Source organism: Leuciscus leuciscus (genome assembly GCF_965113295.1).
Source record: "Leuciscus leuciscus genome assembly, chromosome: 12".
In the NCBI taxonomy this organism is placed as follows: Eukaryota; Metazoa; Chordata; class Actinopteri; order Cypriniformes; family Leuciscidae; genus Leuciscus; species Leuciscus leuciscus.
In genome coordinates, this window is record NC_138736.1 from 30,914,242 (window position 1) to 30,929,823 (window position 15,582).

Below are 15,582 nucleotides of genomic sequence, written 5' to 3' on the forward strand. Positions count from 1 at the left end.
GGGATGCTATTTAGTTATTTAATATGTCAAATATTTGTAAATTCAGGTAGCCTACACCCATGATATGCTCAAACCTTACCTGATTGAATTATGTTCTTATATTTAATTTTCAGCTGCTGCCATGTTCTTTTAATACCTGCAGGATTGCACCCATGAAAATTAAAATTAGGTTGAATAACATACTGTTCTTCCAGTTTCACCTCTGATATTATAACAGTTGGGTAAGTTACTCTAAAATAGTTATTAATTACTAACTACAAATGACATCTTCAACCGTGTAATTAGATTCATGTAATAATGACTATCTTTAGAAAGTCTACTTATTAACAAATCCCATATCAACCTCAACCACTTGAACAATACAAGGAGAGACAAGAAACTGCACTTTTAATGCTTTCAAATAAACAATATACAATTGCATGGATTTTTCTTGAATTGACCAAAGTGTGTAGAGGGAGAAGGTTACATAAAAAATAAACCTTTTAAAAATGTATGTTAAATATACAGAATTGTTCTATAGTCTAATGCAATTACATCAGATTTTACTTCAAATTACAGAAGAATTAAGAGTAATCCCTTTAATTAAATGACAGTATTTAGATGACTTGGTAATTAATTACACCCAACACTGTATAACTAATTAAAATGTAAACATACGCATTGACTCGAGCAACTATTTTCTCCCTAGCTAACTCTCTGTCCTTCGCTGCTGCAGCCGATATTTAAAAAAATAATAATATGTCTTCGTACGCTTGCAGAAGCTGGTGAGAAATATGCAGACCTCTTTTTGTCTGGCGCTGTTACCATGGTGACTCATAATATCTGCACTCCATTGATGATGGCTTTTTATAGTGGTGGTGCACGCGCTTAACTCAGAGTCAGTCAACTCAGAGTTGATTGAACTAACTAATTTCAGCTGTTCTGTAACCGAAAACTCAGAGTTTCCCATCTCAGGGTAAGTCAACTCAGTTGAACCTCCTTTCTGAAACAGGCCCCAGGGGCCCGTTCTTCGTACGTCGCTAACTCAGTTAGCTGGATTTGATTGTTGGAGATTTGGCATGATCTTGGATTGTTTGGTTCTTCGACGCTCATCCTGGACTTGCTGTCATAGCAGCAGGTGCGCAAGCTTAAACCTGCTCGGGAGCAGGCTTATTTCATGTAACAGGATTAGATCCCGGCTTTATAAGCGGAGGTGATACGGGAAGTCTTTCGCAGCCATGTCTTGTCCGTTTTTACGACAAGAACCTGTTGCTGAAGGTGGTCTCACGCTGCACAATCCACTGCCGCTTTCTGAGCATGCAGCCTGACATCAAACAATTCACCATTTACCTTGGAGAAGCGAGTCCAGAATATATCAAATAATACAAAAAGTAATGTAATCAAAAAGTATGCAGTTGACTGATTAAAAATATCTTAGATGGTGTGTGACTCCATGTCCTACATCACAAATGTGGAAGCAAAATGGCCTGGTTCTGTGCATGACTCCAGGATTTTCAGAGAGTCACATTTATGCACATTATTTGAACGTGGTAAGGAAATATTTAATATCAAGCTCACTGTATTACATACATTTATTCTGAGCCTAACAAAACTGCATTTTTCCAGGTGCTTACGACGGGATCCTGCTTGGTGACAGGGGCTATACCTGCAGGCAGTATTTCATGACGCCATTCCCTGACCCAAACCCCGGACTACAAACCCGTTTCAATGCAGCTCTAGCCAGGACAAGGGCACGCATTGAAATGACCTTTGGGCAACTAAAGGAAAGATTTCAGTGTCTGCGGGTTGCACCTGACAGGGCCTGTGACATTATTGTTGCATGTGCCATACTCCACAATATTGCCACCATCAGAAAGGAGAGGACCCCTGTGGTGGAGGTGCAGCCTGATGATGACCTCCAGCCAGTGCACTTGGACCAACCAAGTGGCAGAGCTGCACGGGACAGAATTGTGGAACACCATTTTTATTTTTTTATTTTTTTTAAACAAAAACCTTCATTAAATGAATAGAAGACAAGACAACATGCTTAGTTCCTTGAGTTTTATTTCAATTATTCTTTGTCAAGAAAAGCCAATGATGGTCATCTTTTGCCTGCAATAAGATATATTGTTATCCAAGGTCAGCAATAGTACTGTGTGTGAAATAGTGTATTTAGCACTTACTCTGAAGTTCCTTTTGAAGCAACTCAATCTCTAGTGCCAGTTTTTTCTTCTTTAAGGTGTCAAGTTCTATTTCTCCCCTTCATTTTTCGTTTTTTTTCAGGTCAAAATACTCAATTTTCTGTTGTAGATTCCGTTTATATACGGATATCACCCTGTGCCATGTTTGGATAAAAAGAATAAAAAAATAAAATAAAATAAAAAAGAACTGTCAACACAAGCCTCATGCAACAAAAATAAAAAGTACAAGTAGGTTACTACACTGCCCACCTCTGTATCACTTTGTGCAGTAGGCCTTTCCTCCTGCAACTCATATTGCAGTCAGAAATAATATGTACACAAGTTACTATAAATTAAGTAAAGTTATTTATGCACTTACAAGTACTTCCTCCAAAGGACAGTCATCTGAGAGGGTTTCTTCACTGTCCTGTGCAATGGAAACAAATGGGCATTACAAAGTGTTGCACTTTCTTCCCTTTTGATGTAAAGTTAGAAAAAGTCCACTTACTGCACATATTTCAGCCACTACTTTCTTGGGAACAGGTACAAGTGTTGGTGTATTATGTAAAACTGCACAAAAGAGGAAACACAATGGCATTACAATGAACTACACTATATGAACAAATGTGATCAGTAACTCATGGCAAAATATTCTTACATTAAGTTCAGCAGTTTTCACCTTCACAAGTCAAAGCAATTGATCACTACTCAATATTTAACAGCTGAAATTACTGTACCAGCCATTTGGATTATATAGGCCTACTTAATTTAATGCGGAAAAAAAAAGAAGATATATTTTACAGTGTACCAAGATAATTTAAAGCTCATTTACCAGTAATGAAGGTGTTGCTGCTACTGGTTCCTGGCTGTTGGTCTGAGGAAGAGCTGCCCCCAGGGATGCCCTCCACAATGGGTCGGTTCACATTTAACCCTAGGGCCAGCTCTACTGCTGGGGTATAATGTGGAATAATGTGAGGGAACAGGACCACCACCTGTTTTTTTTTTTCAGCTCAGCCTTTTTCTTGGTTGCTGTTATAAACAGAAAAACACATTTAACGGTGCTTTTCTTTTGTAAAAGAGACAAAGAACAGTAGAAGTAGAAAAGATTACCATTTTGAAGAATATTCTTGTACTTCACTTTTACTGTGTTCTTCAACCCTGCTCCTGGAGGACCCCCAACACTGCACGTTTTCTTTGTCTCCCTAATCAAACACACCGGATTCAATTCATCAACTCATTATCACATGGGTTAATGAGCTGATGAGTTGAATCAGGTGTGTTTGATTAGGGAGACAAAGAAAACGTGCAGTGTTGGGGGTCCTTCAGGAGCAGGGTTGAAGAACACTGTTCTAGTGGGTCCTGAGGTGGCTCTGACATTAAGCAATTATGAAATTATTAAAATACAAGAATATACACTGTAATAAGTGATATAACCATAACATGGAACACTTACGCATTTAATTTGTCTGCTACTTTTTGCCAGCCCTCTCTCCTGGCTTTTGCACACTTTGAGGTGTTCCCTGGCGTTTTAATTAAGGTTTCATATTCTGCATAACCTTCAATAACTCTTGCTCTGCTGCGGAGAAAAACTGTGCGCGCTCTTTGGCCATGGTGAGCAGCCAATAGCAGCGTTGCTGATCAATGTTTCTACTATCGATACATATCCCCTTTTAAACCAGCGCATGAACGCACAGTTATCTCAGATAACTCAATCCAGCTCTACTAATCATAACTGGCAGGTGTGTTCGAAGAAACGAATTAGTCAGATCATGATTAGGCCGATGATATCACCTTTTTAAGAAATTCTCAAAAAACGCTCATCCTGGACTTGCTGTCATAGCAACTGGGGCCCGTTCTTCGTACGTTGCTTAAAACATCTGAGAATGAGATCAAACGAGACATCCAAGATGATATCATCGTGCTAATCATGATCTGACTAATTTGGTTCTTCGAACACACCTGCCGGATATGATTAGTATAGCTGGATTGAGTTAGTGAGATAATTGCGCGTTCACGCGCTGGTTTAAAAGGGGATATGTATCGATAGTAGAAACATTGATCAGCAACGCTGCTATTGGCTGCTCACCATGGCCAAAGAGTGCGCTCAGTTTTTCAACGCAGCAGAGCAGGAATTTTTACTGGAAGGGTATGCAGAGTTTGAAAAATATAATTAAAACGCCAGGGAACACTGGGAATCAAAGTGTGCAAAAGCCAGGAGAGAGGGCTGGCAAAAAGTAACAGACAAATTAAATGCGTAAGTGTTCCATGTTATGGTTATATCACTTATTACAGTTCTTGTATTTTTATAATTTCATAATTGCTTAATGTCAGAGCCACCTCAGGACCCACTAGAACATGGGAACAAGTAAAAGTGAAGTACAAGAATATTCTTCAAACTGGTAATCTTTTCTACTTCTACTGATTAGTATCTTTTAGCAAAGACATTTTAAATGATGTGTTTGTCTGTTTATGGTTATCTGCAACCAAGAAAAAGGCGGAGCAGAAAAAAACAGGTGGTGGTCCTGCACCCCCACGTTATACCCCGGCAGAAGAGCTGGCCCTTGGGCTAAATGAGAACCGACCCATTGTGGAGGGCATCCCTGGGGGCAGCTCTTCCTTAAGGCCTGTTTATACTTCTGCGTCGGACCTACGCCGGAGCCTCCACGCTGTAGGCAACGCGTTGGTTTTAATTTATACTTCTGCGTCGTTGTCCGCGTTGACGCGCAATTACTCATGCAGAGGGACCATGTGAAACCCGAGGGAGGGGTTCTAGCAGACCAATCACAGCGCTTGCGTCCACGTAGAATTGACGCTTTGTTACATTTTTGGAGAGGTGCGCATCAGGGTACGCCAAAGGGTACGCGCGCTAAGCACAGCCTACGACGTAGCTACGGCGTAAGTTCGACGCAGAAGTATAAATAAGCCTTTAGACCAGTAGGCCAGGGACCAGTAGGGTTGGGTACCGAAACCCGGTTCCAATAGGGAACCGGTTCCGACGTAAACGGTAGTAACCAGACCGAATAAGAACGAAACTTTCGGTGCCTGATTTCGGTGCCTGACTTTTTTCACCGCCCCCTATAAAACATCTCGCGGCACGAATGATCCAATAACAAAACATCTCCAGCTAACCAGAGCATTCATTTCGTTCGTTTGTAAAATAAGAGACGATCAAGCGCTGAAAATTATTTTCTCTTGTGGCTCACGCACACCACACTCGGACGCGCGTTTCAATACGTTGCAGAGATCGATCTATTTATGAGGCGCCGTCTATATAAGAGTAACGTTATGTGCTTGGAGAGTTTGTGTGTGCGTGCCCGCGTCTCAGATGTATATGTGTGTGTGTGTGTGTGTGTGTGTGTGTGCTCGCGTCTCAGATGAGCATGTGCGCGAGTTTGTGTGTGTGTGTGTGTGTGTGTGCTCGCGTCTCAGATGAGTATGTGCGCGAGTTTATGTGTGTGTGTGCGTGAGCGACTTTAGATGTGACGTTGTGCATTTCATATAGTTGGAGCATTCAGCAGTATACATGTATGTGTGACTACTTAGTATATATGTATGCAAGCGTTTTATGTGTGCGTGAATTAAGTTCGATTTAAGCCCTAGACGGCGCCTCATATCTATTCGTTCTGGTGAAATCACAACATATAATGCACACAAAGTGTCCCTGCTTGATATACAACCACTGATGAGCATAATCGGATAAAAAATAAAAATAAAAATAAAAAATACGAATGCGGATTAGAACCCAAAACCTCTGACATTCTTGACTAAAGTTCAAGTTCAGCTGCAGTGTTCCTCTTCGGGTAAGTCTAGTATTTTAATGCCAACTGCAAATCTTGCATATCAAGTATGAAGTATATCAAGTATATTTATATGAGGCTATACTTTGTGTGTTAAATATTTCTGCTCAGTGTCAGATATGTCTCTGTTTTGTAAAAGTCTATAATATATAATATGTAATATAATTGATATATAATATATATAAATAATATTAGAAGACAACATTTTTATCTTAACTTAAGTGTTTTCGGCTACATCAGCACAATTTTTTATTTAATCAGAAAATCTTTTTCAGAAAACACACACAGATATAATTTTTTTGAAAAAGTGTGTGCAGTTTCGTTTTCTTAAGTACCGGTTTAAGCACCGGAACCGTTTGAAAAATACCGAGTAGGTACTGGTATCGGATAAAACCCAACCAATACCCAACCCTAGGGACCAGTAACAGCAACACCTTAATTACAGGTAAATGAGTTTTAAATCATCTTGCTACACTGTAAATAATTTGTTGCTGCATTCAATTAAGTATGTCTATAATCCAAATGGCTGGTACAGTATCAGCTCCGCTTATGAAATAAGCTTGAAATAATGAAATAAGCTTGCGCACCTGTTGCTATGACAGCAAGTCCAGGATGAGCGTCGAAGAACCAAACAATTCCAGATCATGCCAAATCGCCAATAATCAAATCCAGCTAACTGAGTTAGAGACGTACGAAGAACGGGCCCCAGGTGCGCAAGCTTAAACCTGCTCGGGAGCAGGCTTATTTCATGTTAACAGGATTAGACTGCGGCTTCATAAGCGGAGCTGATACGGGAAGTCCAGCGCTTATGAAGCCGGGATCTAATCCTGTTAACATGAAATAAGCTTGCGCACCTGTTGCTATGACAGCAAGTCCAGGATGAGCGTCGAAGAACCAAACAATCCCAGATCATGCCAAATCGCCAATAATCAAATCCAGCTAACTGAGTTAGCGACGTACGAAGAACGGGCCCTGAGGTACGAAGAACTGAGATTTTGCGTTACAATAGTGCACTTTCTGAGATATATATTTTTTCTCGTGACTGGTGAGATTGTCGTTTACATGATTAATTTGTTGGAAACGCACACTTATTTTCGACTTGTCGGAGTCGGGCTTTAACTACAGCACAAACTGTTTGCATTGCCTTAAGATTATTTGCGAGTGGCTCTTTCCTTTACACTATTGGAGATGCGGAGAACTTGATGGAAAGTGCTGTCTGTCGTGTCATTCGGAGTTTACCTGGCGCTTTTAGGTTTAAAAAAACAGTTTTAGGTTTTTTTGTGGCATTTCCAAGCCACTTAAAGGTGAACTAAGTAACTTTTTTTACCTTAACTGAACAGCTTCGGAGTCATTGGAATGGTTATATTACTTATTTCGGGTTGAATGGTGGTCGTTTCGCACCCCCCTGGTGCCCGTGAGCGGAAAATACGCACTTGCAACTTTGAGCCGGCGGGCCGCGTCAGGAAGTCTCGCGTGATATCAGGTCTCGCGATGTAAACAATTGCTTTACGGCCAAAAGAAATCTGCTAAAATGCTGTCATTATTGCGCTCCCTCACGCTGTCCGAACCCGAATGAAGAAGACGTTTGAAAGAATGTCCCATCTGCTTTGATGTCGTTGATCTATAGCCTCTGGTGTCTGAGAATCACCAACGAGTTTTTACAACAGTGTTGTCAAATATCTATTCCGAAGCTGTGGGGGGAGCTCTAGAGAGAAACCTGCGAGCAAAAAGCGAGAATACAGCGAAGAAATCCCGAAGCTACTGAGTGCTGCTTTAAAGGAGCTGTATGTAGTTTTCAGCGGCCTCTAGCGGTGATGTTTCAGATTGCAACCAATAAGTTGACAAGCGCGTGCTCTTGCGCGTGCTCGAATTTATGAGCGAGCACTGTGGATACCGGCCAGACTGAGACGCGTCACGCAACACACCAGAGAGAGCATCCCACAACATGCTAGAAACTCAGGTAAACTCCCACTGCAACGTTACAATAATAGGCTACTTTTATCAGCTTGACGTTGAACTAATGCTCCATGCTCGTACCATGATAAGAATGGAACCCTATCAACCGTGCCGAATTTTGCCACTGCAAGCACTACTTCACATTTTCTTCAGGAAATGTACATTCTAGGTTTGTAGATAGGTCTCTCCATGATTCAAACGCCCTGCCGATGTTGATCCGTGTTTTTTCACCCGAAGTTCATCCGATTCACGTCTGGCCTTTAATACGAGCTTCAGCAGAAAGAAAAAAACGTTTTATTGTTTTTTTATCAATATGTGGAGTTTGTGTTGGAGTCTGTGTTGTGCTGGGAGCAGGTCGTTTCTTAGTGTTATCAGACATGTCATAAGTTGCATAAGTCATAAGTCCATGTCATAAGTTGCAGTGTCGTCGCTGTTGAGTGCAAAATCAGTAGGCTAGACGAGGCGAGAGGCTCGGGAGCGCTCCGCGCATGCAGGTGATGACGTCACTGGATTTCGCGGTAAATCCGACCCGGCACCTTCACATAAACATAAGAATACTTGCTTTCAGAGGTAATAGCAAAACCCGAAAAGTGGATCATTTTAATGTGATATTACAACCCCTTCACACACAGGCAATAAAAAAAGGATTCGTTTTAGTAGAAAAGCTACATACTTTAAGACCCAATGTTGTAAAGCAGTTTTTTTTTTTTTGCAGTTTTTTTTTAGGCTATCATAAATTTTTATGAAGATCATGCATTCATGACCATGCCGATTACAGTATATGTTACTCAGGCTTCACTAACGTGATTGGTACCATAGACTATAGGCTAGACCAGGGGTCGGCAACCTAAGGCACGCGTGCCAAATGCGACTCTGATACTTTCCAGACAAGTTACATACTCTCCTGTCACTTGTTTCAAGAGCTTCACTTGGTCAAAAACCAAGTGATAACCTGTACAATGTAAAATTGTCAACATCAAATTATGTACTACATATTACAGCATTGTTTCAATACAAGACATACCAATGGACTCGCGCAGCTTTCTGTCTTCTTTGGGCACCAGATGTTCCTTCCTCACCCGAAACAAAGGACTTCGATTAGCTTGCGTTTATATAAGGACTGGTCTTCCTTCTCTGCTGTAAAACAAGAAAGTCTCGACTTACTCTATGTGCAATTACTATTGTTCTTGAAACATAAATTAAGACAGTTATAAATAAGTTAATTTACCATACGATTCAAGTCAAGTCAAGTCAAGTCAAGTTTATTTGTATAGCGCTTTTCACAATACAGATTGTATCAAAGCAGCTTCACAGTATTAAATTAAAATAATACAACAATGTTTGTTTCAAGAGGAATTTATTGATTGATAAAATTAAATTAAATATCCCCAAAATATCCCCAACTGAGCAAGCCAAAGGCAACAGTGGCAAGGAACCGAAAAACTCCATCAAGTGACCTAATGGTGTCCTAAAACTCCATCAGGTGACCTAATGGAGAAAAAAAACCTTGGGAGAACCCAGGCTCAGTCGGGGGCCAGTTCTCCTCTGGCATTTATGAGCTACAGGCCGGATTGTAGTTTGAACTGTAGGATTATATGAATGCCTGGCTGAAGAGATGCGACTTTAATCTAGTTTTAAACTGGGAGAGCGAGTCTGAGCAACGAACAGTATCAGGAAGACTATTCCAGAGTTTTGGAGCCAAATGTGAAAATGCTCTCCCTCCTTTGGTGGTTCTGGATATCCTAGGTATGACCAAAAGCTAATGAATTTAGTGATCTTAAAGAGCGCGATGGATTATAGGGCGATAGAAGATCCGTTAAATAGACTGGAGCTAAGCCGTTTAGAGCTTTATAAGTCAGTAGCAATACCTTATAATTAATACGGAACTTTATAGGTAACCAATGCAGTGATGATAAAATCGCTGTTATATGATCATATTTTCTTGATCTCGTAAGAACTCTAGCGGCGGCGATTAAGGAGAGAGGATTTGATGAGTAAATACCGATTTCAATATTCTAGAAACTTTACCTGGGAAGGGCTGATCCCGGCAAGATTCGCTGCGACTCACTAGTAGCTCTTGTGAGGGTTGGCTCTTAAAAGAGCTGTTGAGTTTGATATTGTAGAGCTTTAAAAAAAAAAAAAGGACCAAGTAATCCTGCAAGACGGAAAGGAAGGTAATTTTAATACATTACTTGCAAATAGTCAGTTTATGTATAACTGTAGGATATTTTTTTCTGTAAAGAGTGTTGAATAATTAAATTTTAAAAGCATTTTTATATTAAAAGTTCACTGATATGTGGGGGCATTTCTATGAATAAAAGTACGTCTTTAATAGCAAGCAATAATCATGTGAAAATGATTTACATGCAAACGGGACAGTTATCAGCAGTGTAACTGATCTGATTATGACAAAATAATCGAGTATCTGATGTCATGTGACAAGTAAGATAAGCTTTTCCACCCCTGCAAACAGAGGTAGGTTATGAGGTGTGGAGAGACATCATGTATCACTGGAACATAAACAGACGGGGACCAATTTGTAATAATTGTAATTAGTGGTGCACGATATATCGGCCGCCGATATAATATCGGCCGATATGGTCATTTTTTTACACATCGGTATCGTTCCGATGTCAAAATATGGCCGATGTGAACAGGCCGATATTTGACGTGTGAAGTTGAAGATGAAGTTGACGATGCTGACTCGATCTTAGCAGTAGTGAATGTGCCTGAGATAAATACACATTTCATACAGATGACATAAGCAGAGAACAGTCTGTTTTCTTTCGTTTTGAATTGTTCTGTTTAAAAATAGACATTTCAAGCTTTCTATATATGTCTCGGGTCTGTGAGGCAGGTAGATTTCGGTTCATTTATGAGACGCGCTCCAGGTTCACGCGCCCTCGCCTCCGTGTCCTGATTAAATATTTTCTACTATATTTACTTCTTATTTAATTCAATCCAGGCAATTGGTTGATGAAACATTTATCAAAATTAAGATACAATTAATACAAAACGAAATTAAATTTAAAGACAGGCTTTTTGTGCTTTCTGTTTGAGGTCTCTGTGAAAGTTTTAAAGCAGTCTTAGTGGCGCTTTCAGAGCGCTCACGTCAACTGTCCCGTCCGTAACATTGTTAACGCAGTCCAGTGCGACTTATGTTTTTTTCCTCTTCATGACACATTTTTGACTGATCGTTTTTTGACTCGTAGATATTTGAATATATTGCTTGATATTTGATACCCGTTCGAATTAGATTTTTCTCAAAAGTGACAGCACGTGTGATTTGTGGATTACTGATAAGCGCGAGTGGAGAAACAGGCGTTTATTGATTCATTCTCAGTGTTGAGAAACGTATAGCCTTCATGTGTTACGTTATTGTATTAATAATAACTAAAGTAGCCTACCTAATTATGTTACATATTTATTTTGTATGAAAACTAGCGCGTTCGTTACTTATGGATTAAAAAGTAGGCTACCGTTGTATCAGTGCTGCGCGAGCTCTCTCTCTCACAAACATGGACGCGCGCACACACAGAGAGAGAAGATAATTGTAAAATGAAAAATTGACGGGCTAAGTTTAAATTTTGTTCTTGCTTGTTTTTTTTCTGTCAAAATATCAGAAAGTATTTTGTATTATCCATCCGTGTTTTTAAAATTCGTTAAATGACGGACGTTTTACTATTAACACAGCCCATGTCGGATTCGTCTTATAGCCTAGGCTACTTGTTGTTATTATTTTTAGAATGATTCGTTATGCTATTATTGGACTCCTGTCTATTCATTGTCAACTGTTTTCTATAAATATGTTTGTATTGGCTAACATTTATTCAGTTAATGAGTGTCCTGTTTAAAATGTGCAATGTTCAAACGCAAAGACAGCACGTCACAAATAGAAGCCCTTTTCCCTGTGGTATTTTTTGTATCATATTTGGATATTGGAATAATAAATAAAGTAGCCTATCTTCATTTTACACAATGTTCCTGTTTTTTGTGTGTTTTTTTTTACTGTTTTCTAAGGGTTTCTTAATTTTAGACAAGTTGACCAGCACACATTACTGTATATGCAATGCAGTATAATGCATGTGTGTCGTATGTGACATATTTTGCACACAGGTAAAGGTGCCCAATATCAGTCATTTCTAAAGTAAAAAAAAAAAAAGAAAAAAAAAGTGTTTTGGAAAATAGCTCTTTATTTGATAATCATTAAAATTTGTTTTCTATACAGAGATATCGACATCGGCAAATATCGGTATCGGCCATAACAGCAATATTAATATCGGTTATCGGTATCGGCCTCAATTTTCACATCGGTGCATCACTAATTGTAATCAATACAATGCAATTAATATCAACTTTCTGACAGTGTGTGTACGAGTATACAAATATGTACGAGTATCGTACGAATTTATAAAAAAAACGAGTATCGTTTGTGAGAAAAGGTTTAAGAAACAACAAATGCTTGATCAAATGTTTGATTTAGGGTTCGAACCAACACATGTATATACCATTGCGAATATTTGCCTTTGCAGCTGTCCGTCTCCTCCGTTTACTTGTCCTCAAACAATAATAGTCCGAAAGGTCCTTTTGGTCTTTTCAGCTGAAAAAAGAGAAAATAAAATATCATTATGTTGTTTTACATCATTCCTGTGGTAAAAGCATGGTAAGCGTTGTGGTTAATGTGCATTTACAATAAGTATCACATTAAAACTACCAATAGTGTGGTAAAAGCATGGTAAGTTTTGTGATTACTGTCTTTTTACTACACTTACCACAGTAAAACTAATGTTAATGTGGTAAAAGCATGGTAAATGTTGTTTGTACTGTGCTTCTACTACAAATACAACTTTGGAACTAATTGTACTACTTTTAATCTGATATGAATATGATTAACTGATTTAAGGTCTTTAGGCCTATGCTCACGTCAGGTGACAGGCAGTGTTTAATCACCCTGTTTTGAATTAGAAAGCAATAAAACGCAAAGCCTCAGTGGAGATGACAGATATAATGCCGTGACTGAACGTGAGCTAATCTGATTAATATCGACAAACAGAAAATACATTATATATATCACACATTATTCGGACAGCGTATTTACTACTTACCAACATCTGACACACGTAAACTGATGCCAAATATCGCGATGTGTTCGGAACGAGACTTCTTCAGGCTTCTAAACTTGTTTGAAACTTGCTGGCCCAGAAAAGTTCATTAAACACATCGTTAATATAGTCCAATTTAGTAATTTAATCAAAAATATCTTCATTTGTGTTCCGAAGATGAAAGAAGGGGTTGGAACAACATGAGGGTGAGTAATTACTGACAGAATTTTCATTTTCATACTTAATAATCGTGACCGCCAATCGCAGCGCTTAGTGATCGTGACGTGGGCCAATAGCAAAGCAGAATCACTGTGGGAAATACCGACTGTATTAACGAATAAAGGTAGAATTTGTGTTATTATCGTGTTTAACACATCTGTATTTGCCCGCGCGAGTATATCCAACTTGAAAAATCGCAGCTTGAATTTACAGTTACCGTCGAAGAGAAACACAGCTCTTATCTGCCCTATATAAATAACTGCCATACACTCTTTAGGAGTGGAGGGTAGGGCGATGAGGCTGCGAGCTACACCTATGAACCATTGAATCACTTTGCTGGCTGGTGCACCGGCTAATCGTGGTTGCCTTGATGCACTTGCTGATCTGGCCGGGTTGACACTCATCGGATGCCTTCCACAAATGTTTTTTTGCCATTTTTTGCCTTGTTTCTTCATCATAATGACATCAAATGAGAAAAGAACTAATGCTAACATTTCATATAACAATAAAACACAATCAAATCATTCAATCATTTTTAATATTTACAATCTGCACATCGGGTCCGTTCATTATTCTCTTTCGGAATGAAAGATGAAATTTAAAAAAGGGTGCAGCTTGGTGTAAATGGCTGTATTTTGTTTTACAAATGTATTGTTGTCATCAAATAATAGTATTCGAAAATTGGACCACATTTCCGATCGGTTTTTAATTTGTAATATTTATTTGTACGTTTATTGTATTTCATTTGACTGATCGCATCTTTACCCAGAAGTGCGAAGTCATAGATATATAGGCCTACACTAGATGTGGCCTTGGCTACGGCAGTTGATTGGAACCAATGCCTTACATATATAAATAAATAAATGAGCAAAACTTGGCCACTAAATATTTAATATTCAATTATTTTAATGATCACAATTAAAGTTTTAATTTTATTAACTGAACAAGCGCAACATTCAGCATTCAATCAAATATTCTACAATATTTATTATTATTAATAATGTTATTTCAACATAATATCTCGTTATTTCGACATAATATGTGTGGGTGCAACAAGCAAGATGTGACGCGTGCATTGATTTTTATTAATAATCTAGTGTTTTCTGACAGTGTCGACTCGGCTGCAAAGATGACGTTGACGATCGCCATATAGTGAACGCGCCTATTGAGAATGAGGACATACTCATAGGTAGCTTGCTGTCACGTGACGAATTGAGCCCGTCCACCATTTTGGGAGGATACGCTATGGGTTGCCAGGGGCAACAGTGCAAGAGCAATACAGAGAGGCGGAGCAGGAAAGACGGCTCGAGGAATTATAATAGAAATTACGAGAAAATTAAGAATAAATGGAGAAGAATGCGGCAAAAGAAAAGGGTCCTTACAGGGAGAAACTTACTACCAATGCCAAACAAAATTTTTTTTTTTTTTTTTACTTTTAAATTTTAAAATACGAAAAAACTGTAATACATGGCTCCTACGGTTTCCATGACAATCGTGTGAGACACTGGAGCAGTTTTTTACACAGCAGTATTTTCCAGGCATTCTAAAATAGTGCGACAACCTCCTCTACTATCAATACAAACAATGAACGGTGCTGGCGTGTATCCTCCCAAAATGGCGGAAAGGCGAGGATGACGCGGTCTCTGAGGGCGGGGCGCTGTGTCGTGACGACATCTCCTCATTCTCAATAGAGAGAAATGCACATAATGGATTACATAATCAGAGAGTAGCCTTTTTCTTTTCGTTTTGAATTATTTCGTTTAAAGACATTTCAAGCTTTGTGTATTTGATGTATTTCTCATGTCTGTGTGAGGCATACAATGAGTTTCGTTAAGTTAGGATGAGATGCGCTCCAGTTAACGTGCAATGCAAGATTATCATTTTTTTATTATTATTTATTAAATCTTATTTATCTTATTTATTAAATACAGGCTGATGAAAAATGGATTAAAATTAAGATACAATTTATACAAAACGAAATTCACTTTAAAGAAAGCCTTTCTACAAAACAAAACTTAGTGAAGAGTGGTCAAAATCATGTCTGATCCGCTCCATGTCTCTCGATATATTGTGCATCCTATCTTACTCGTGCTGTTCACTTTTCATAAATCAACATACATGGGGGAAAAAATAACATTATAACATTTTAACAAATATGAAAATAAATGCGCTTATTTAATATATATAAGAACCTTTTTTTTTTTTTACAGTCTATGATAAGAACCCAAACCAACACATTATCACCTGTGAAAGGTTATCCCATCTCTTCGGGAATTTAAATCTCGGAGAAATCTTAAAGCAACTAGAAGCTGCGCAATGTTGTGTGGCATCATTGATTCTTGAGTGACG

General features: G+C 38.8%; 1 long non-coding RNA gene across 3 annotated transcripts; it reads right to left on the bottom strand.

Moving 5' to 3' along the window:
• Window positions 1–2,006: 2,006 nt before the first annotated feature.
• On the bottom strand, window positions 2,007–10,046 carry LOC309511255. 3 transcript variants are annotated; one of them, XR_014210560.1, is made up of 4 exons: window positions 9,941–10,046; window positions 8,937–9,046; window positions 2,163–2,729; window positions 2,007–2,091 (listed from the first exon to the last, which is right to left on the bottom strand). It is a non-coding gene; the product is annotated as an uncharacterized lncRNA (long non-coding RNA). The 3 variants fall into 3 exon arrangements; XR_014210561.1 differs by lacking the exon at window positions 9,941–10,046 and having other exon boundaries at window positions 2,163–2,586; window positions 2,668–2,729; window positions 8,937–9,000; XR_014210562.1 differs by lacking the exons at window positions 8,937–9,046; window positions 9,941–10,046 and adding an exon at window positions 2,992–3,006.
• Between the last annotated feature and the right edge of the window lie 5,536 nt (window positions 10,047–15,582).